General features: G+C 34.2%; 1 long non-coding RNA gene across 1 annotated transcript; it reads right to left on the reverse strand.

Annotated features, from left to right (window-relative positions):
- Positions 1-2,505: 2,505 nt before the first annotated feature.
- On the reverse strand, positions 2,506-4,805 carry LOC121249053. The gene is made up of 3 exons (XR_005937582.1): positions 4,628-4,805; positions 4,110-4,118; positions 2,506-2,517 (listed from the first exon to the last, which is right to left on the reverse strand). It is a non-coding gene; the product is annotated as an uncharacterized LOC121249053 (long non-coding RNA).
- Positions 4,806-25,591: the final 20,786 nt, after the last annotated feature.

The raw sequence follows: 25,591 nt of genomic DNA on the forward strand, positions 1-25,591 counted from the left end.
GTTGAGAAAAGAAGACAAAGTTTGAGGAAAAGTAAACAAACATTGGATTAAGAACTCGAACTGCAAGAAGCAACACATTGTCAACACATTGACTTGGAGAAGGCTAATGTGCATGAAAATCACGTGCAGGCCGTTACGGTTTAAGGACACAATATTCAACATTACGAATTTACAAAAGCGTGCATGAACCGCATGCAACGACTTTCGGAGTCAGCCTGCATGCCGTTTAATATGGAAAAAGCAAAATAAATTAATATGATCTGGCCCTAATCTTCAACTCCTACTAAAACATGAGATTAATTAAAAATCATAATTTCCCTACGCTGATCTTCTTATATATATCCTATAAACATAAATTTAACTATCATTGTTCAATAACAAACTACTACTTTTAATTTGAATGAATAACAAACTACTACTTTTAATTTGAATGAAAAGATCACGGTATTCAAAACATTGTACGTAGGCCTATTATAGACAAGAAAATCATGTAGGTCCATGCCATTAAAATCAACATCAATGGCCCAATTAGAAAGTGTTCTAAAGAGAAAAACTTTCAGCTCCTCTTGCGATCTCTCCTTGTCTTCAAATGTCCTGTCATTATGTTCCTGCCATAAACATCACATAATGGATATAGAGATCATCTTCCATGCAGCTATAATCTATTGCATGCCTCTTAGATTTTTCCAGCTGGCCAGCAATGCTACCAATGTCTTTGGCATAGCTCAAGACAAGTCTAATCTACTGAACACCTCATTCCATAATACTCGAGAAGTCTCACAATGTAGTAGGAGATGGTTTACAAACTCTCCTCTTTTTCTACACATGCAACACCAATCTATAATGATTACCCTTCGTTTCTTCAAGTTGTCGATTGTGAGAATCTTCCCCAACAAAGCTATCCATACAAAAAACGCTGCTTTGGGAGGTGCCTTATGTCTCCAATGCCTTCTCCACGGAAACTGAGTTTGAGGTTCTTGTGTGAGAGCCTTGTAAAAATAGCAAACCGAGAATACCCTTTTACCATAAGATATCCACCACATTAAGTCTTCTTGCTGAGTGCTTGATAATATAGAGTACAAAAGGCTGTAGAAATCTGCAAAACTGCTCATTTTCCAATCTTGTGCCGCTCTACTGAAGGTGATTTTCCAAAGGATCTGCCCCCGGATATCTCTATAACTTCCACCATTGATACATCTTTAGCACTAGCAATATTGAATAGTGAAGTGAATACCTCTTGTAGAGTATTATTACCACACCAAATATCTCTCAAGAATTTAATCATTGAGGCCTCACCCAAAAGAAGTCTAGTGTGTCTACTAAGACCTCCCATCCTTTCCGAACATGTTTCCACAAACCCACTTCATATGCCCCTTACTTCGTTAGTGCACCATCCCCCATAAATTTCCATATTTGATCTCAATCTCCAATTTTCATAGAGCTTTTGGTTCCTTATGATATCTCTACAACCACTTACCAAGTAACGCCCAATTAAAGGTCCTCATATTTCTAATGGTGGTCTCATATTTTTTATGCCCAAACCACCATTAAAAATAGGGTGGCATATTATCATAGGATGGAAGATGATATTGCAATGATAATATTTAAATTCAAGCAGATCTTTCCACTCTCATTTTTTGATGTAATGGTTCACTTAGAAGTGCATTTACCTCAAGAGACACTGCTAGGTGGATCAGTACAGTTTTTGTGGGGTTGACATTTTGCTCGCTATATCTCCATGGGGTTGAGACGCATTTCAATCGAGCTTAACAGAATGTTGTGCCAACCATTCTCCTCGTGAGCTATATGTATTCTCTCAAAATGTAAGGCCCTTGGGTGCACAATTGAGTTATGATTTAATTGGTGGAGAATTTTATAAAACTCTGTGGTATTTGAATAATTTTTCGTGAGATTGATAAGTATCTCAGGTATGTCCCATTGTTGAGGCTAAATTTTATCCCTATTCTAGACTATTATAGTACTAAACAAAGTGTTAATTGTATTATTTTTTAATCTACTTAGTGAGCACATGGACAAAGTTAGGTCACAAGGCGAATGTAGAGGCAAAACATACGAAAAATTTCTGAAATAGTTTGAACAACATGTATGCATTTAAATGAAAATTTAAATTCTTCTTAGTCAATATCAATTATTTTACTTTACATTAACCACACTAATGTTTACTATTTCACACAGTAATTTTTGCAACTATGTGATCACGATCCACAATTAGTATATTCTGAATTGCATGCATTAGTCCATGGTCCTTCAAACAGAATACTTTGATACACAGGTTGCACAATTCGAGGTTATAGATTCTATACCATGGACCATGAACATAACCGGATGACTTGAAATTGTAGTGTGTTGGCCGATGATAGTCATGCAACATAGGATATTAACTACCAAGGTGTCATACGCAACATTATTAGACTAAAATACTTGGGTGGGAATGTGACATTTATTTTAATGTAATTGGATGAATCTAGGAGGTGGTAGGGTATTGAAACATAGTCACTTCATAAGTGTCAACACTGCATGTAAATGGTATGAAAATGATCCATTTGTATTGTCTTACCAAGTGACTCAAGTGTATTACTTGATTAATCCAATGAAAGAGGCTAATGAAAATAGTGGAGAGATAAGTTTGCGAGTCGTACATAAGTTTGTTCATCAAAATATTTATGATGCAAGATCGGTAGTGGAGGATCTTAGTGAAGATAAAGATGACACTCCAAGTATAGAGATCTACCAAGACAATGGACGGGATATTAATTTATTTGTTGACCTTAGTGCAATCGAACTAATCCCATTATGTAGAGATGAAGTTCAACCAGTACATCTCGATGCATCAGTATTAAGTGATTATCTGGTTGGAGATATTGACGACTTGGAGGAGGAGGAGGAGGAGGAGAATGAACTAGATCCCGCAGATGAGTGGATGCTACGAATGATGTTATTAAAGGAGATTCTGAAATAAGCATAGACAATACGTCTGAGGATGATGGAAATTAAATGTAGTAAATTCTTTATTTTAAGTAGATTGTGCTATAGATTTTTTATAAGAAGATGACGATGATGATGATGAACTAGATCCCGTAGATTAGACGAATGCTACGAATGATGTTATAAAACAAGATTCCAAAACAAGGATGGACACTACAGTTGAGGTTGATGGAGATTAAATGTAGTAAATTCTTTATTTTAGGTAGATTGTGCTATAGATCTTTCATAATTACTTTTTTGTAACTTTGCTAACAATGATAATGATTTTGAAGGATGCCACCGAAGCTACAACGAAGAAATGTATTTCTACCGCCAAGTCCAGAACAAGTTGAGGACTTGCCAACTGAGGACCCTACCCTTGATGATCTTGATAAGAGGCAAACCAGTCAACACTTGGTTGTAAGTACATTGTTGCTAAAAATTTACTATTTATATACTACTTAGGGAAAATTAATTTTTTTTATAAAATATTATACAAACACTATGCAATAACTAGTGGGACACACAACTATCAAATCTCTTAAAAAGTTAAAACTATCACATCTCACTTCTACATCTTGACACATAAACTTTTAAAAATTAACTCATCGCATCTTAACTCAACAAGGTGACTACCATTCAGAAACTATTTTAACTCATTTATCTCAACTCATTATCCAAATGAGACCATAATTCCTTTTGTTGAATTAACAATTTTTAACTTAGTATTTTTTTTTTTTTTTATGGATTAGACTCATCACTCATGTAACCCGTCTATCAATCATGCCAGTATGAAGTAATTATGATTTTGTAACGCCCCGACCCCGGATGGGTTGATTAGTTACTAACTGTCACCTAAAATCATATCTCACAGGATAGATATAGACTCAAATTTCTCAATTACACATAGATTCATTGTTTTAAACCACCTATTCTAAAATAATTTACTAGAAACACCACCAAGTCTCAAAATATACGTCAACCTTCCAAAATACTAAGTGAACAGAACAAAACAAATCTCCTCAATAAAATTCTCAAATAACCATGGCATTCTTTTGTGTTTAATCTACTGTACTTAACTAATCTTGTTCATACTCCCTAAACTTGATCCTCAACCAAAATACTCAAATTATCTGAAAAATATTGTATAGATAAGGGATGAGATATCAGCAACTTACTAAGTAGAGAATTTTTACTAGTACGTAAATATGAGCCATTTACATAGTTCAAAATGTAAAACAAAATATTTAGTTTCAGAATGCTAGGACAAAACATGTTATATAAATTTCAGAGCAATAATTCAGAAAATACTCATATTCAAAAGTTCTATGGCATAATATAACTGAAGCTCATCATCATATAATCTTATATCTTATCGTATCAGAGCATCATATAAGAATAGAGGCCATATTTAACCCCTATGGTAGGGTTGTGTTATCCCCAGTGGCCAAACCGGGCAGAGACAGAAGTGAATATTCTTTTTATCATTCTCGAAGCCCCTAGTATGCACACAGAAAACCACTTTGTTTCCAATGTTGGTGCACTCAGAGGCAAAGAAGTTAGTAGAAACCCAAATAGAGGCCACAATTTTACACCCATGGTAAGGTCAGAGCAAAGCAGCAACAAAGCTGGCTAGATATACAATCAAAATGTCATGCCAAAGGTTTTTCAAATGCCACACCATGTCAAACAGAGTATTGAACATAATCATATCATTTTCACATAATCAAAACAGATTCAGAGCATCTTCACTTAACATGCACAAATTTTCAGATTTAATATTCGCTCTTTTTGCACAGTTCAGAAATAGAATGCCAAAAGTTTGCTCATGTCTACGCCAGTCATGACAGAAAATACTCTTTCTTTAATTCAGATTTCATGAGTATGCAGAAGACATAACTGAGGTTGTTTCCATATTTCTTTTCAAAACAAACATGCATATTTTCATAAATCAATCTCAATCCATTTCTTTTCTTTTATGCAAAATCTAGTATAGAAATCCCGCTTACTTGAACTTTTTAATTTCTTTGAATTTTCTCATAACAGTGCTAAGGGAATATCAATTATCACCTATACAACAGTCACGTAACTTGCGTAAATTTTCAATTGAATACATACTTCGTAATTAAAACCTAAAATACAAAAATCTATATTTCCTTAATGTTTAAAAATCCTCGAAACCCTAAAATATCATCACTCCTCAAAATACTTTGGTTTTCATATAATTTCTCCACATGATCATGTGATTAAACTCTAAAACATCCTCAAATTCGAAAATTTCTCTTAGTTTAATCATGAGAATATCCTACCAAATGCTACAGCCATTTACTGTGTATGGGCATACATGTAATTTAAATTTCTAAGGGCTTGACAATAGATGTGTATTAACTATTAACTAGTGAAGTGGAGGAGAATGGCTTACGGCAGAGTAATCATGTGACGTGGCTCATGTGTTTTTCCATCAATTTTCAGCATGGGTGATCAACAGTGGCTATCTAGGGCGACAGAACATAAAAATGAGAGAGAGAGAGAGAGAGAGAGAGAGATTACCGAGAGATAGGAATGCCGAAGTTATGGCCAAACTGACGGTGGTGGAAACTTTTGTGCGTGATGGCGTAGCGAGAGGACGTGCGACTTATTTGGGTTGACGTGAAGCTTCTGGCGATGGTCTCTATGGAGGTTGGCTGGTTCACAACACTGTGGCATGTTGTGTTGTCGCTGCCACTGGTCCATACATGGTACAGTGGCCTGGTTGCTAATGGTCGTCCTTGATTGCTGCGGCGTGGAGGAGAGGAGATGTGGTTTACGGTGGGGTTGTGGCTGAGGGTATAATAGGGGAGAGGGAGAGAGAGAGAGAGAGAGAGGTCACTTGCGTGGAGAGGGAGTGATATTTTCACCATGTGTTCTGGGATGGTGCTGTCGTGCTTAGAGATGTTGACTGCTATGGTGGTTGAGGGTGGTTCACGGGTGGGCTATAGTGCACGGACGGCTCGTGGTTGGGTAGCTTGCCGAGGAGCTGTGCTTAACAGAAGAGCCAATCTCTGTTTTCGTGAGTGCAAAACAGGGGCGGTGAATGTGGTACTTGTGGTGGTTTCTATGGTTTTTGGCCTCGAGTGTTGGTTTGGTAGTGTGGTCATGGTGCAGGTTGGCAACGTAGAGGGGTAGGGCAGTCACAGTGTGGAGTGTGTTGCTTGGTTTTCGTTTCTCCCGGTGACGCACATTGGGGCTTCCTGTGGTGGTTATTCCTAGCATAGTTGTGCGAATGGTGGTGTTGCACCACCTCAGTGGACCTTTGGTTGGCAACATGAAGGGCTGGAGGGCGGCCTGTCGTACGTGGGGAGGGGCTTGAGAGATGGTTGTTGCTGCGTACTAGGGGTGAGGCTAGCCATGGCCTCTCGGTAGGGGAAAGATGAGGACTTAGAGAGAGCTTGGCATGCGTGAATGGGCTGTTGCGTCTTCATTGGAGGGGGCTAAGGTAGTGAGGAAGAAATTGCTCTGAATTGTGGTAGTGGGTAAGAAACTGCTTTGGCCTTCATCTATATATACCTGCTATTAGAAACCCTGACGAAAGTAAAGGAGAAATCAACGTGCATGGAGTAATGCACGGGTCTAAAGAAGTGCTCTGATCCAAGAATCTCCTGAGTTTGCACATATTTTTATGGGCTAAGTTCTCAATAATTTTCAATGGGCCTCTTCTCAAGTCCAAAATTAACCCAGGCCAATTCATCCAATAAATTTTTATGGGCTTTTAGAATAATATCTTGGGCCACTACTAATTAAAGAGGACCTATTTGATCTATAAATTATTAAATGGACTTTACTATTTATTGAGCCCAAAATCACTCATTAAACTCAACAGGCCTTAAAATAAACATTTTAATTCTCAGGCGTAGTTAAAATTCCAGCTAACCAATGGTTATAGAGCGTGGGCTTATACAAGATTTTATCCAATAAATCTTAAATGAGATTTCTGAAATATTGGAATGTTATACTTAGTTTTATAGTATGACTTCGGTGGCATCTCACTGATTGACGGGTCAAACATTAGTTTTATAATTATCAAGATCCTTGGGGCAACAAAAAGTCTCTTAATATATAATTAATTCACTGTACAGAAAGTATTTTCAATTATTTCGCTCAATGTATTAATTTGAAACCAAATTGCTATGGTCGCGCATGCACTTATAAAACGGAACTTTTGTCGTGCCTAATTACCAAGTACTAGGGGGACCACTCCAAATCAAGCATCTAATGTTCTTGGTCAATTCATGACTCGTATATATAATAAAGTATATGATATTCATACTCTATATATTGGAATGTTAAATAATAATGTATAAACTGATTGGAATAAATAATATATACAGTTATAGACTATAGTAATTTAGTTATAGTGATTAGTATAACCATATAATAGTATTAATATTAGACTATAAGTATTAGTTATAGTGATTTAGTATAACTATATTGGTATAACTATAACTATAGTCTATATTAGACTACTAGTATTAGTAATATGTTAGTATTAGTTATAGTGATTTAGTATAACTATAACTATAATCTATATTAGTATAATTACTAATGTCTTATGTACTTATCAAAATTTAGTAATAACATTTGAGTTATTTTCTTTCTTTTTATATATTATATATAAAACTTATATATAAAAAATATTTTGTATAATATTATTTTTGTATAAAACTTATGTATTCATCATAACTTCTAGTTCTATAACACTAGAAGTTAATATTATAAATTTATATGTAGTATATGTAGTGGGCTATAAGTAGGACTAAGTCTATATACATAATTATGAATATTATAAATTATATATATATATATATATCTAACTTTTGGTTATTATATATATTGTACTATATATGTATAAATATATACGAGTCGAACTCACGAGTCAAGTCGAGTCGAGTTTTATACAAGTTTGTTCACGAACATTAATCAAGCCGGTAAAGTTTTATACGAGTTTGTATCATTTAATAATTAAGCCTAATTTTATGTTTACAAACGGCCCATTTAATATTCGATTCGAGTTGATTTCGAGTTTAATCGAATCGAATTCGAGATACCCGTCAAATAGCTTACTCATTTCACAGCCCTATATATGGGCAGCGGCCAAAAAGGGAATTAGTAGGTTTTAGCGAACAAAGAAGGATGACTAGTAGACCGATCATGATAATCTCATTCAAAGTCTGGCGATTGAAAACTTTGTGGATTCAGTGAACTTGCAAACCTTTATTGTTGGCATGCTTTGCACGTTTTGATAATTTAGTTTTGTTCTAATTAAGTTCCGTTTAGATGTTGAGTTGAATTGATTTTTTTATGAATAGTAGTGAATTAGAATGGTTGAGTGAGTTTAGTGAGGCCCACTTAATATAAGTTTAAGTGTATTTTGATATTAAGATGAGTTTAGATATATTTATATAAAATTATAAATATATGGGACCCACCTGACATGATATGTCACAGCTGGCGCAACCGGTAAACAAAAAAAAAAAAAATTAAAACCATGCAGCTGCGTTCCATTCTTTCACATTTGTGTAAAGCCAGTAGACCGATAGAAACACAAAAATCGAGGAATGGAAAGAAGAAACCGAGGTATGGAAAATGAAACAATAGGAAAGGTGATCTGATGTTTGTCAATATGGGACTCAAGACGAGTTAAAAATTAAACTACATTCAATAAAAGTGAAACTTGTGTTTGGATATCGGAAACACTCTAAAAATGAATCATCCAAACGAAGCCTAGATAATCTCTGTCGTTTTCGTTTCCTTGATCTTTTTCCTCTTCTTCCGATATTATTCTTCAGAGAGAAAAAAACTGGTGTTCTACCTCAGTTTCCAGGACAAGATAATATATTTTATTATATAAAGTGGCTTAAAATGTTAAATCTAGCACTTTAGTTAGTTTGTTAATTCATACTATTTTTTTAATGAAAAGATCCATGCTAGCTAAACAAGTAATTAAGCAGCTTATTGGTTAGCTTTAATTTTATTTATTTATTTATTTATTATTATTATTATTATTATATTAACCATAATTAAGGCAAATTAACTTTGGTAGCATGCAAAAAATAGTAAAGGATCAGGACCCATAAAAATTATAATGTACGTAAAATATTGTTATAATCACGATGCATGCATGTGGAATTCCTATTTATATATATCCTCAATAAATTGATCAAAATCCTTGCAAATTGGAACTCGTGGAATATTAATATTCCAGATCATGATAGTCATCATATCTTCCTTATACTTAAAAGCACCTATAATGTGAACAATAATGAATTATGACAGTGAACATTAATGAATGGGTTTGTGCATGTAAATGCCACTGTATTTCTCTATGAGCTGAGAATAGGTTTGTGCGTGTGAATGTCAGTGTGCGACAGAGAGGGAATGGAGGTTCGTAGTGGTTGGGTCTACGAGAGGTGGTCGCTAGTGTGAGGTGGTGGAGGTGCGGTGGTCTCAGTGGCCGTGTGCAGCAGCGTAATTGGACAGAAATGGGTAAACCCATTTCGGTTGGGTTACCGCGTGGGAGAGAGAGGTTTGTGCGTGGGGGAGATCGGTGGTAGTTGGGTTGGTTGCCGCGTGAGGGGGACTCACAGGTGGTGACAGTGAGGCTGGGTGGTCGCGTACAGTGGCGTAACTAGAGAAAAATGGGAAAAACCCATTTCAGTTGAGTTACTGCAGGGGAAAGAGAGAGTTGTGCGTAGGGGGGATCGGTGGTGACTGGGTTGGTCGCCGGCGTGAGAGGGGCTCGCCGGTAGTGGTGGTGAGACTTGCCGGCACACAACAGCACCGAGCTAAGCTGAAGGAGGATGGGGCGTGGGGGATGAATCGAGCCAGAGGAGAGAGAAAGAAAGTGAGGAAATAAAATAAAATAAAATCACTATAATATTTATCACTATTATATATAAATAAAAAATAAAATCACTAGAATATTAATCACTATTATATATAAATAAAAAATAAAATCACTATAATATTAATCACTATTATATATAAAAATAAAATAAAATCATTAAAATATTTATCACTATTATGTAAAAAGTAGATTCTTTAAAGTGGATCTCAAATATACCAAATTTTTTTAAAGATATTGTGCAGATTTTACACACTTTAAAATTATATAAATAATTTCTCTTGTTAAAATTTAGAGATACAATTATAAGACTGTAATATTTATCACTATAATAAATAATTTCTATTGTTAAAATTTATATATAAATAATTTCTCTTATTAAAATACTGATGTTAACTAATTTAAAATTTAAATAATTTAAATATAAATAACATATCATACATAAACTATCAAATTTAATTTATAAAATAATAATCTTCCATCATTAAATAAATGATGAAATTTTACTAAAGATTTTTAAGAAATTAATCTCAACCCTTCATTTTAAGTCCTTAGATATAGAAATTTAAACATTGATTTAAACTAATTTAAAATTTAAATAATTAATAATTAAATAGCATATCATACATAAACTATCAAATTTAATTTATAAAATACTAATCTTTCATCATTAAATAAATGACGAAATTTTATTAAATATTTTTAAGAAATTAAAACCATATAAATAATTAGAGTTTTAACATAATTTAAGTATGATAATATCCTTAATTAACTAAATAAATAGCATATCATACATAAACTATCAAATTTAATTTACAAAGTACTAATCTTTCACCATTAAATAAATGATGAAATTTTACTAAATATTTTTAAGAAATTAAAATCATATAAATAATTAGAGTTTTAACATAATTTAAATATGATAATATTCTTAATTAACTAAATTAGGCAAACGTGTGTGGGGAAGGAGAGAGAGGGAGAAAGAAAAAGTGGGGGAAAAGGTTGGTTTTTGGGTTTTAAATTCCAACCCTTCATCTTGAATCTTTAGATTTAATTTAACAATAGAAGTTTAAATATTAATTTAAACTAAGATAAAATAGATAATTAAAATATAAATATTATATCATACACTTAAAATTAACTTTAATTTATAAAATACTATTTTTTCATCATTAAATAATAGATAAAGTTTTACTGAATATTTTTAAGAGAATAATATTATATCATACACTTAAAATCAACTTTAATTTATAAAATATTAATTTTTTATCATTAAATAAATGATAAAGTTTTACTGAACATTTTTAAGAGAAAAAAACTATATAATTAATTTGAATTTTTAGTACAATTTAAATTTCATAATAAATGATGAATATAAATAAATAGTAATTTCACTCTTATACATTAGACTATTTTAATACTTGAAGTCACACTTTATTACCACTGCTAATATAATTAATACACGCTAAAAGTCGAACATGACTAGTTGAATAATCATACATAATTATGCAGATATATTCATATATATATATATATATATATATATATTCTGATCTGGCCGGCCGGCATTCATTTTCCTTTTCCCCCTAGCTAGCTCGATCTGATCTGGAGTACCACACCATGAGACTAACTGATGAGCTAGCTAGCTGTATATTATATATATATATATATATATATATATATATATATATATATATATATATATATATACGCGCGCGCATAGGAACGATTCTGGATGCATTAGTTTCAATATCTACTGGACATAATGATTTAAATAAATAAAATAATAATTTATTTATCTGAAAATATAAAATATAAGATTAAAAAAAAAAAAATTTAGATTAAAAAAAATTAAAATTTCAGCAAAATATTTAATCGTAGGGTTACTAAGAAATTTTTGATAAAATATGATCATTCATTAAATTCTATAAGGATGCTACACGTCAAATAGTCAATAATTTTAAAAGTATTTTGGTAAAATAGAACTTAACGAATTTAATAGAAAAATAACAAAAATTGACGCAAAAAAGTAAAAATTACTATTTATAATTAGATAACTACTTATTATAATAGAGTAGATCATATATATATATATATATACACTACGACGACTCAACCAACCTTAGTCAAGGCCATAATATTATATAATTAGAATAATATTAGATACATTTCACTTCCCTCAATTGGTCACCACCACACGTGAAACTTGTTTAACTTCTAGAAGATCAGCTAAATATCACGCATCGTTGGCTAATTCCTTCCCATGCATGCATGGAGATGGTCACGTGTCTAATTAATTAATATTATTGATGATATTCCTGGTTATCTCATGTATGCAATTACCTTAATTTATGATCCTATATATATATATATACATGTATGCAATTACCTTAATTTATGATCCTATATATATATATATATATGCCTAAAGCCATAAGATGTCAATTTCATCATTATCAGAGCAGTACTGGTCATGATCATTGATCAGTGATATTCTTCACCTAATAATATTATGGGAAAACCTTACCGCTCACCGCTGTAAATTTTTTTTTTTTTTTTTAACTTAGTGATTAAGCTAATATGATATATATTTTATGGATATTTATCTTAACTATATAGTAGTACTAAGACGCGACGTCGTTCCTGTATGAATTTCGGCATTGACTTTTGAATGGATGCAGCTTGCCGCCTCTTTCTTTTCTTGTGTTTCTTTTACGGTGGAATATATATATATATATATATATATATATATATATATATATATATATATATATATATTTATATATATGAATTATGATGCATGCTGCTTTTTACAAGACAACGTAAGTACTAATTAATTAACGTTTATTCTGCGGCTTATTACAGAATAATGATATATTTATAATTTTTTTAATTAATTAATGAAATATTCATATTATTCCACTAAAATGAATTTCAATTATATAAAATTACTTATGTAGAATTAAAAAAATAAATATAAGAAATCGTAATTAAATTGTTATATCTTTCCGAGTTGTACGTAAATATACATATATATATATATATGGCATATATAATTCTCTATTTTTTTTTCTTTTAGAATCTCAAAATATTTCTCTACTTTAATTAATGGCCGGTGTTTAATTTACTTTTGTTATACAGTTTATTATTCTCAACGCAGCCGATCGATAATAAGATCATTGGTGTCCCCAAGAGTATGTATATACGTACGTACCCACGTACATGAAAAAGAAACAACCGGGTCGAGATCTAGTTCAACGGTGTAGATGTTTTAGTTCAATGGTAAATTAGGATTGAAAGGTATCATGTTACGGACTCGAATCTAATTAATTGTAGGATACAAAAAAGAAAAAAAGAAGACTAAGGCCCAGTTTGTATTCGTAAATCATCTCAATTCATTTTAACTCATCTCAACTCATTTCACTACTATTCATTATTATTCATCAACTTTAACTCACAAATCTCACTACTATTCACAACTCATCTCACTACTATTCACAATCCATCTCAACTCATCTCAACTCATCTTCGAATCCAAACGATACCTAAACCAGTACCTAAATTAAAAAAGAAAAATTCTTCTCATCAGTTACTATTTATTATCTCACACCTCACACCTTATGAAAACACTTCCACACCCTATAAAAAAACTATAAGTGTGGATCCACTTTAAAATATGAAAGTGAATAGTAGTTAATGCATAAAATTTCTCTAAAAAAAATCAAACGAGTGGAGTAGTACTTCTACTAATTTATGTGTATATATATATATATATATATATATATATATATATGCAGTACTACACGGAAAGATTTTCTCCAATTTTTATCCAAATTAACTTCAGGGCTTCAATTTCAATTAGGAGAGAGCTGGATCATAGACATATGAAGTTATACACTGAACTCTACAATATATATAGAACATGTCATGCTGAGCATGCGTAAAATCCTCTTCACGCAAGGAAATTGTATGTCATGCATGTTTACTGAGAATCAATCCAATGATCTCTGAACCCCCAAGCTTATATAAGGATATAATTGTCTAATTAAGTATATATATACAAGCTTAATGATCAAGATCAGGACGAGGTACTGGCATGGGTGTATATAGGGGTGTAATTTTAAACCGAAAAACCGGTCTGGACTGGACCGGACCGGGTTTACCGGTTTTAAACCGGTCCGGTCCGGGACCGGTTCCAAAAATCCTAAAACCGGCCGGTTCCGGTCCGGTTCCAGTTTTAGAATTTTTGGGACCGGACCGGTTCATAAAAAAATATACAAAAAAAGAAAATTTTATATATAAGTTATTAAGTTTTATACAATATTATATATATATATATATATTAATATATAAATTTATAAATTTATATGTGAAATTTTTATATATAATATATATAATTATATATATTCATATATGAAATAATTTCATATTATAATTTATAAATTATTACATTAAATGTTAATACTAATATATAAGTTTATAAATAATACTAATAGTCTAATATAGACTATAAACTATAGTTATACTTATAATTAATACTAAAAGATTTTACTAATATAGACTATAAACTATAGTTATAGTATAAGGTTATAATTAATATAGACTATAAACTATAGTTATAGTATTTTCAAGACTCTCCACTCATCACATCTCAGTTTTGTGGGTTCCTCTAGACTTCTTACTGCTCTCCTCACATCCACTGAACCCAAAGGATTCAAATCGGCTGCTAAGAATCCTGCTTGGGTTGTTGCTATGGATGAAGAAGTTCAAGCCTTGTAAAACAATCGTACTTGGATTTTGGTTCCTCGACCTACAAACACCAACATTGTGGGCTTTAAATAGGTGTTTAGGACCAAATATCTCCTTGATGGTTCCATCGAGAGTCTCAGAGCCCGTCTTGCTGCCAAGGGCTACACTCAGGTACTTGTTCTTGACCACACTGACACTTTTAGCCTTGTCATTAAGGCTACTACTGTTCGTGTTGTACTTTTACTTGCTGTGACCCATAAATGGCCCCTCCGTCAACTTGATGTCAAAAATGCATTTCTCAATTGCCATCTCATTGAAAATGTTTATATGGAGCAGCTCTCAGGGTACATTGACCCTTGCTTTCCTAATCATTTTTGTCACATGAAGAAAGCTCTCTATGGTCTCAAGAAAGCTCTCTATGGTCTCAAGCAAGCTCCTCGCGCTTGGTTTCAGCGCTTCAATTCCTTTCTCATTCAACTTGGCTTTTATTGTAGTCGCGCCAACACATCACTTTTTGTCTTCCACAAGCAGAATGACCTTATCTATTTGCTTCTCTATGTTTATGACATCATTCTCAGAGGCAACAACTCATATCTTCTTGACAGCTTTACTCGCAAGCTCAGTTATGAGTTCGCTACTAAGGATCTGGGCTCTCTTAGCTACTTCCTTGGTCTTGAAGCTACATCCACTACTGATGGTTTCTTTATTAGTCAGCTCAAATATGCACGGGACATTCTCACCCGAGCTCAGTTACTTGACAGCAAACCGATTCATACTCCCATGGTTGTTTCTCAACACCTGTCTGCTGATGGTCCTCTGTTTTCGGACCCTACATTTTACAGATCTCTTGTGGGTGCTCTGCAATACTTGAGATTACATGTCCTGATATTGCTCATGCCGTAAATTCAGTCAGTCAATTTCTACACTCTTTGACTGAAGATCATTTTCAAGCTGTCAAACACATTCTTCACTACCTTAAGGGTACACTACACTTTGGACTTACTTTTCATCCATCTGCCATTCCTGGTGCTTTAGTTGCCTACTCGAATGCAGATTGGGCAGGTTGCCCTGATACTCATCACTCTACATCGGGCTATTCCATTTATCTTGGTGACAATTTGGTCTATTGGAGTGCGAAGAAACAACCCACTGTCTCTCGCTCCAGTTGTGAATCTGAGTATTGTGCCTTGGCTCTCACTACTGCTGAAATTCTCTAGCTCACATACCTCATTCGTGATCTCAAAGTTTCCCTCTCACAGCAGCCTCTTTTACTATGCGACAATAAAAGTGCAATCTTCTTGAGCTCCAATCCAGTTTCTCACAAGCATGCAAAGCATGTTGAGTTAGACTATCACTTTCTTCATTAACTTCTTGTTGCCGGCAAACTTTGCACTCAATATGTGCCCTCTCATCTGCAAGTTGTGGACATCTTCACCAAAAGTGTGTCCGGGCCTCTCTTTGAATTTTTTTGATCCAAGCTTCACGTCCGATCCAATCCGATGCTCAGCTTTCAGGGGGTGTTAAGGATGAAGATCCCTTACATTAATATAAGGCTTTCCTATTTGCAGACTTCATTGACCCGTGATTAGTGTTGCCTGATTCTTTTCATTTATTCACCTGATTCCTTTCATTTATTTGTAATCAATCTGTATATGTAATTTCCATACATAGATGTGTAAATACAATTATATAATGCAATAGACTCGCCAACGCAAGGTGTGATGGTTTTTCAAATATTCTCAGCCGCGGTCTGTGATTGCTGCGATGTGGAAGAGAGAGAGAGAGAGAGAGAGAGAGAGGTCAAATACGTGGAGAGGGAGTGATATTTTCACCGTGTGTTCTGGGGTGGTGCTGCCGTGCTTGGAGATGTTGACTGCTATGGTGGTGGAGGGGGGTTCACGGGTGGGCTACGGTGCACAAACGGCAAGTGGCTGGGCAGCTTGTCGTGGAGCTGTGCTTAACGGAAGAGCCATGCTCTGTTTTCGTGAGTGCAAAACAGGGGTTGTGAATGTGGTCGTTGTGGCGGTTTCTATGGTGTTTTGCCTCGAGTGTTGGCTGGGTAGCATGGGTCATGGTACAGGTTGGCAATGTAGAGGGGTTGGGTAGTCACGGTGTGGAGGGTGTTGCTCGGTCTTCGTTTCTCACGATGACGCATAATGGGGCTTCCTGTGGTGGTTATTCTTAGCTTGACTGTGCGAATGGTGGTGCTGCACCACCTCAGTTGGACCTTTGGTTGGCAACATGAAGGGCTGGAGGGCGGCCTGCTGTACGTGGGGAGGGGCTTGAGAGATGGTTGTTGCTGCGTACTGATGGTGAGGCTGGCCATGGTCTCTCGGTAGGGGAAAGATGAGGCCTTAGGGAGAGCTTGGCGTGCGTGAATGGGCAGTTGCGTCTTCACTGGAGAGGGCTAAGGTAGTGAGGAAGAAACTGCTCTGAAGTGTGGTGATGGGTAAGAAACTGCTCTAGCATTTATTTATATATACACGCTGTTAGAAACCCTAACGAAAGTAAAAGGAGAAATCAACGTGCATGGAGTTATGCATGGGTCTAAAGAAGAGCCTTTGGGCTTAGTTTGTGGGCTTAGTTCGTGGTCTTTGAATTTTGGATCCATTTTAACTGATCCAAGAATCTCCTGAGTTTGCCCATATTTTTATGGGCCAAGTTCTCAAAAATTTTCAATGGGCCTTTTCTCAGGTCTAAAATTAACCCAATTCAGCTAATAAATTTTTATGAGCTTTTAGAATAATATCTTGGGCCACTACTAATTACTACATAGTCTATAAATTATTAAATGGATTTTAACTCATTTATTGAGTCCAAAATCGTCTATTAAACCAGGCCTTAAAATAAACTTTTTAACTCTTAGGCGTAATTAAAATTCCAGCTAACCAAAGGTTATAGCACATGGCCTTTTACAAGATTATCCAATAAATCTCAAATGAGATTTCCAAAATATTGACCCGTTAAACGCAATTTATGCCCAAAAATCCATATTCCACCAAAATAAAGTTTGGCCTGTGGCCTATTCAAACTTACTCATTGAATTTCAAGTGAGCTTTCTAGACATATTAATCTCAATAAATTAATAATGCGCGAATTTGACCTGGACTTGGTGTTGGGCTGGATGTTACAGATTTAATCAGAAAATAGCTGAAAATCCGAATCATTTTTCAAAAGATAATGCATAGCTGACAAACTACTGACTGTTTACTTCAGTTTCAGCAAGCACAACAAAAAGAACCCAGGAACCAGATTGATAGAACTCAGGCAAGAAGGTTATGCAGATAGAAGGCTCCTGTAGAAGGCCAAGTGAAGGTTAATTGGAATGCTGCATTGAAGGTAAATGAAGGCAAGATGGGGATTGGTGTAGTGATAAGGGATATGCAGGGAGATGTGTTGGCCTCATTGTGTGCTCAGAAGGGGAATGCAACTACTCCTCTAGTAGCTGAGTTACAGGCTCTTTGGCATGCTATATATATATATATGCAGTTGTGTGCAAAGTTGAACTTATCAGAAGTGGTGTTTGAAGGGATGCTTTGCATGTGATTAAAGCAGTGAATGGTGTTGAATATAGCTGGGAATGGCATGGTCAATTGGTTGAAGATATTAAAGGAGTTTTAAAGAATAGATTTAACTGGACAGTCATACACACATATAGGGAATGTAATTGTGTAGCTCATTTTCTAGCAAAAGTTTTTTTTACTTGTATATGCAGAAAGAATTTGGATAGAAGAAGGTCTATAGGTATACAATATTATGTTCTAAAAGGATAAAAGTGTAACTGTCGAAAAAGAATGAAAAGAAGTTGATTAAAAAAAAAAAAAAAGATGGAGTTGCATGCAAAGTTTCATCATGACGTCGCTTATGTACAGTTGGGAGTGCTGAAAGGAACCAAGACTTGCCAAATTATTTCTGTTCAAAAGAATAAATAAATATAAAAATTTTATAAATAATTTAATTTTATAATTATAGACACCACTTTTTTTAAAAAAAATAAAAAATAAAAATACGACACGACATTATTTGTCAAACTCGTATCATGTGAACGCTAACCCTTCCATGGAATTTTCACGTCCCAACTTCCATTTTCCCTTTCAGATTCGTACCCCATTTTAATCTGAGATGTTCTCAGTACTCATTCTCATACACATACACATATATTTGAACTTCTTGTTAGGTCTTTTAAGATGGATCAAAGAAGAGTAGCCAGCATCAGTTTCCAACTTCAAGAGCCAAAAATGAAAACAAAAAAGTGCAACACCAGAGAAAGAGTAGTACTCCTGCCCCCCAGGAGAGGATCAATCAAGATTTTCACATGCTTTGTTCACAAGTTGATGAAGATCATCATTAACCGAAAGCCTCCATCGTACTGATCTTTTAGAGAGGGTTATTAGGTCTGTGACTCTGTCCTCCACAAAGGAAGCAGCTGGTTTAATGCTATCTTAATTGTAAAATACATATCCTGATCTTGTCGAAGATTCAATTTCTAAAGCTTTCAGATCAGAATCTTCTTTCAGTGTGTGTGTGTTAATACTGGAGCATGTTGTTCCGATCGAGCGTCCACTACTACTGTTTCCAGAGCGTTTCCTTTTGTGCATGTACGTTCGATTATAATATTATAAGACAGTGTTTTGATCGAATTTTAGTACTGCTTAGTTAGGGATAAGTACATGCATGCAACACTTTATTTAAACCATTTGATGATATTAATGCCAGCAAGTGCAGTAGGATTCTTTTTTTTGTTTTTTGCTGAATAAAAAGCTATATATATATGATCAGGATAGAGCCAAGAGCAGAATTAATTACTTAACAATAAACAAATATATGGTTAGATATAAGAAGCAAATAAACAAGTAATTAATTAATAAAATGAAATGGCATGGCCTTATTATAACTAGCTACGTGCATTTTCCCAACGTACGATGCCGGAAATTATATATATCTATCCGGAGCAGACAGAAACAGAGACATACATTGATACATAGCTAGGTAAGCGTGTAATTAAATAAGCTAACTAGCAAAACGTGTGGGACACCACCTTGTGTACCTAAGACTAGATACATAACAATTAGTCATGCAATGTGTCTTTGACTTTAGCTTAATTCTATTATCTATCGATCTCCAGTATGATCGATTGTCTCTACTTTGGATTTTTCCCACTGCCCAACTCCTAAAGAAAACTTATACCCATGTTTGACAAAGTATGAATGCTTTGGAAATCTTTATTTTTCTTCTCCATCGAGTACTATATGGATTTCCTCTACATACCATGCATGTCTTCCTCCCTTTAATTACTTTCTTCCAAGATCATGACCCAATATCCATCCACACTAACAAACAATATGATCCTTTTTTTTTTTTTTTTCCAAATCAAGTATATGATATCATAAAAACAGAATATAAGGAGTTTAGGGTGGGTCTTTCCTACTATCAATATACAGAAAGCATCTATGAATTTTATCTGAGGGTATGCTTACTGAATACTAGATTGGTAGCTGCCTATTGCGTAACTGAATGCGCACATCAATTTTGAGATCGATGAATTTTTGTTAGTTTCCACCCATTTTGATTGTGGAGGATTTGTTGAATGTCTGTTATGATGGCGAGATTTGCTAGAACAAGGACGAATTAGAATTTTGTATTGCTATGATGACATTTTGGGCATTACCTTCAATTATTACTTGATTATGATGGATTGCCATTTTGGAAGCAAGTAGAGCTGCTGAGGCTTCAGCTATCAGAGGAATTGATGTTTGGATTTTCTCCATTCTGATTTCGAGGATATCCCCATAATGGTTCCTTCTTACCACTGATGCCACTGAAAAATTATTTCTAACTACTGTTGCATCGAAATAGAAGCTTTCATAAAATGGAGGAGGCGATATCCATAGTTCTTCCAGCTTCCTTTGCTTTTCTTCCCATGCTTCTTTGTAATCTTCATAAATATGGCTCAATTGGTTTCTTGCTTGCTCCATAGATATTGAGGTCTGATTGTGGACCGATTCATTCATTGTCTCCATGTAAAGTCCATGATAATCACCACAAAATGTTCAAAGTGGTGAATTTCTGTATCTCGCAACCACAAAAATTGTTTTGGATGTATGATCATATTTATCCAGTCTGATATGGAGCTGATGGGAAGATTTGCTAGATTTAATGGCCATTTGCTTTGTTGCCAGAGAATGTGGGTTATTGGGCATTCCACGAAGAGATGCAACAATGTTTCTTCAACTTGGTTGCATAGCGGGCATTCCAGTGACTCAAGTTGAGCAATAACAGTGCTGATTCTTTTTTTAGTGGGGAGGATGTTCCACAATAATTTCCAGATCAGTAGCTTGTGTCGATCGTGGATTCTCAATCTCCAAAGAGGTTTAAAAAGTTTTTTTATTGTATCTTGCATTTTTGGGATCTAGTTGTTTAGCGTTTCTTGATAAGTAGTTTTGACCGAAAATTTCCCATTACTTGCTGGCGTCTAGACAATTTTATCATGACTTTGTGAGGTTATTGTCAAAGGGATTTTTTGTATCTCTTCCGCACTTTCCTTTTCAAAAAGGTTTTGTATTTTTTCCGAATCCCATGATCTTGGATTGCTTGTAATTAATTACGAGATTGTGATGGATGGGTAGATTTGATCCATACCTTGTATTGGGTTTGGCTTGAAGTTTTCTATAGAAGGTATCCATAGATCTGACCATATGTTGACCGACAGTCCATTGACAATTTGATAGCATCTTCCTTTCTTGATGACATCTCTTGTTTTGAGGAAGCATTTCCACAAGCTTAAGTCTGATGATTTTGGTTCTGCACTCCAGAAATTTGCATTTTGGAGATATTTGGCTTTGAGCATTGTAAACCACAATCCATTTTGTCCCTTGCTTATTTCCCATACTTTTTTAGCTAATAGCGCTTATTCATTTTCTCCATCAACCTGAGTCCGAGACCACCGACTTTTTTTGGTAGGCAAATGGATTTCCAAAATTTAAGAGTCATATTGTGGGTTTTGTCTTTTTGGAATCCCCACAAAAAATTTTTGAAGCTTGTATCGAGAGTTTTACATATTGATTTTGAGAGTTGAAAGGAGCTCATATGGTACGATGGGATAGTGCTCGCCACAGATCTGATCAACATTGTTCTACCCGCTTGGGATAAAAGCTTTGTCTTCCAACCATCCAATTTTTTTCCCACTTTGCTTAACAATTATTTGCAGCACTTTTTTTTTTTTTTAATTCTATTGAAAGAGGTTGGTAGGCCCAAATATTTCATTTTTGCTGATGATGCTTTGTAAGGGATCCACTGAAATATAGATTCTTTTATTGCTGAGCTTGTGTTTCTAGTGAGGAAGATGGATGACTTGTTTAGATTTACTTTTTGGCCCATCCATTGCTAGTATTTTGCTAGACTTTTTGAGATTGCGTGTGCATTGCTTTTTGGGACTTTTGCAAAAATGATTGTATCATCCGCAAAAAGCAGGTGGGAGATTGATGGGCTATTTCGACCGATTTTTATTCTTTTGATTATTTTTGCTCTTCTACTTTCAAAAGAATTCTTGAGAGTGCTTCTATAACAAGAATGAAAAGGAAAGGCGATAATGGATCTCCATGTCGAAGACCATGTTGAGCTTTAAAGAAACCTTGTGGAGATTCATTTATAAGAATTGAAAAGGTTGCCGTTGTCACACATTCTTTTATCAGATTTATTTCTCCTTGATTGAAACCCAAAACTCCCATTACTGCAAAAAGGAAATCACATTCCACTTGATCAAAAATCTTTTCCATGTCAAGCTTTATTACTATTAGCCATTTTTTTCCTGCTTTCTGTTTGAGGTGGTGGAAAAGCTCATGTGCAATTATAGTGTTTTCCTTTATATTGCGACCCGAACAAAAGTTGTTTGGAGTGGGGAAATGATATTTGGTAATAGAGGTTTCAATCGATTTGCCAAAATCTTTGTGATTATTTTGTAGCTAACATTTGTGAGGCTTATTGGGCAATTTTGGCTTGGGAAATTTGGATTTGGAATTTTGGGGATGAGGGCTATATTGGTATGATTCAATTGTCTCAATAGCTTCTACTTCTGAAAAAATTTTGAACTGCTTGGACCACCTCTTTTTTTATGATTTTCCAATAGTGCTTGTAGAACAGCATCGTCATTCCATCTAGACCTGGTGCTTTGTGGCTTAGGATTTGCTTTAAAGCACTGAATATTTCTTCTTCACTCGGCATCTCATTGAATTTTTCATTGTCATAGTCCAAGATTTGTTGATCAAAAAGATTTTCAAGTTAGTCCGGAAAGTGCGTGTTAGATGAGGTATATATTGATCTGAAATAATTAATGAAATGAGATTCTATAATAATATTGTCCATTGTCCAGTTACCTGCTCCCAACTTAATGGAGTCAATTGCATTTCTCCTCCTTCGGATTGTCTTTGTGAGATGATAAAATTTTGTGTTGAGGTTCGTGGAGGTGAGCCAGGTAATTCTTGATTTTTGCCTCCACAATGTTTCTTCATTTTCTCTTTGTTTGTGTAATCTGCATTGTAGGATTCTCTCTTTTTCTTGGTTGTGCGGTGTCATTTGGCTGTTCTGTATTTCGAGTATCATGCTTTCTAGCTCCTGTATGTTCATCTGAATGCACCTAAAGCAAGTTGTATTCCATCGTTTTAGCACTTCTTTTGTTGCCTTGATTTTCCTGCATAGGATGTAAGTTGGATTTCCTTGGTGAGGTGTATTCCATTCTTCTTCTATTATTTGATTGCTAAGTAGTTCTTTGATCTAGAATTCTTCAAATTTAAAAGACGAGGCCCTGCTATGATTTTTTGTAGTGTGCAACAATAGTGGATGATGATCTGTTGTTGACGATGTTAAATGTTGCAATTTTACGTATGGGAAAAATAATCTCCACTCTTTATTTGCTATAATTCTATCAAGTCTCTCCCTGATAAGCTCTTTCGCATATCTGTTATTTGAGCACGTGAATTTCAGACTTGTATAGCCAATATCTATCAATCCATTTCGGTTCATCAGATTTTTAAGCACTCTATTTTGATTAATGCTAATGGGATACCCTCCTTGTTTTTCAGATTGATATATGAGGTCATTAAAATCTCTCATGCACGCCCATACACCCAGAAAAGGCTTGATATATTGAATTCAGATGTTGCCAGAAATCCTCTTTGTAATGCCATTGTGTTGGTGCATACACATAAGTGATTAACCAAGGTTGGTGTGGAGGATCTGAGTAGACTAATACTGATATTGCATTCATATTTATATTTACAGGTTCCAGCTCTACACCTAGACGCCACAAAAGTAGTAGACCCTTTTTTTTACAAGCTGCTAGGAAATGCACAAAATGATGAAAATCTAGACTATTTACAATAGATATGGTGTGATCATCCGTCACCAAGGTGTCTGACAAAAAAATACATCCGGATTATGAGTCTTAATATTAGCCTTTAAACCTCTAATCGTCTTGGGTCAAGCTAACCCACGACAATTCCTGGTGAGTGTCTTCGTTCTGCTTGGGGAGGTATTTTTGAGCTTGCCTCATTAGCTTTCTTGGACTTCTCAGAGAGTGGTGGTGGCAGCCTGTCATATGGGGAGATTCTGATTTTTCCTTTGCCTTTTTTTTTATCCTTCCCTTTATAACCTGACTGCATTTCCAACAGTGTAAGGGCCAATGTATATTCTTCCATTTGCAGTGTATCCTTTGATACTGCATCCTTAACTTGCTTTTCAATTTTAATCAAACGCTGTGATTTCCTCTTTGGGGACTGGACAACATCTATTAGCACTGATCTTTTGGTTGGAAGAGAAATTGACACAGATGATTTTTCAGTTACCGACAAGGGTGAGACTGCTTAGGGCAAGACTTCATTAAAATGTTACAAAAATACATACTTTATTAAAATTAGATAATATTTTAATATATTTTATTACTAAAATTTAACTTTTAAATTTAATTATGTCACGATATATTATCTAATTTTTTTTAAATATAATTATTTAAAAAATAATTAAATAATAATATTTTTCGAGAAGAATTACTGATTTTCTACGTTTGGTTAACTCCTTGAAAAAATAATTTCTGGGATTTAGTTGCATCGAAAACTATGACTGTATTTATATAACTTCACATAAGACTAATTTTGATTCATAATATTAATTTAATCTAAAAAATAGAAAATTAATCTAATAATCTTTAAGATTATTTAATGAAACTCAGTAAAAGACCTTTTTATTTTTATTTTTATTTGAGCAAACAAATGTCTATGAATTACTTGGTTAAGGAAAAATGAGCAAGGCATGGGACCAAAAATAAGTCATTTTTCACACATGATTTTTTCATTGACCCACTAGTTATTGTCGATTAACTGCTCTTTTCCGCTCTTTCCAAACAAGCTAAGAAATAAAAATGTTTTTCTGAAAAAATATTTTTAAAAGAGAAAATACTCTAATCATAAAGAGATTATATAAAAATAATTCTACAAATTGTTGTGGTTTGATGTGATTCATCAGATTATAAAATTACTTTTATTGTAAAGTAGATCCAACAGATAAGATAAAACTACGTCAATTTGTGTAATTATTTTTGTATAATTCTTTTATGGATGTAATAGTACTCTTTCAAAAGTCATACCGCTACAGAATCCTGCATTCACAAATCACAATGGACCAAATCTCAAATTGTTGCTATTATAAAGTTTCTTTATTATAAAATAACGTTAACTCTTTATTTTAGATTTATCATTCTCAACATAAGCGGTATTACTTAAGCGTGTTTAAAATTTCTAGTGCAAAACGGTATTCTCATTTTTCATAGATTTTCATAATTTTAGAGATTAGTTTTAAATAAAATTGACAAAGGTTTCCTTTCACTTAAGTCTTGTTTGTTTTCGCAGATGGGATGAGATAAATTGAGATGAAAGTTAAAAATTTAGCATTTTGATTGGGGGTAAATGAAAACACCGAAACAGTTTA

The sequence above is a fragment of the Juglans microcarpa x Juglans regia genome, chromosome 2D (assembly GCF_004785595.1).
Source record: "Juglans microcarpa x Juglans regia isolate MS1-56 chromosome 2D, Jm3101_v1.0, whole genome shotgun sequence".
In the NCBI taxonomy this organism is placed as follows: Eukaryota; Viridiplantae; Streptophyta; class Magnoliopsida; order Fagales; family Juglandaceae; genus Juglans; species Juglans microcarpa x Juglans regia.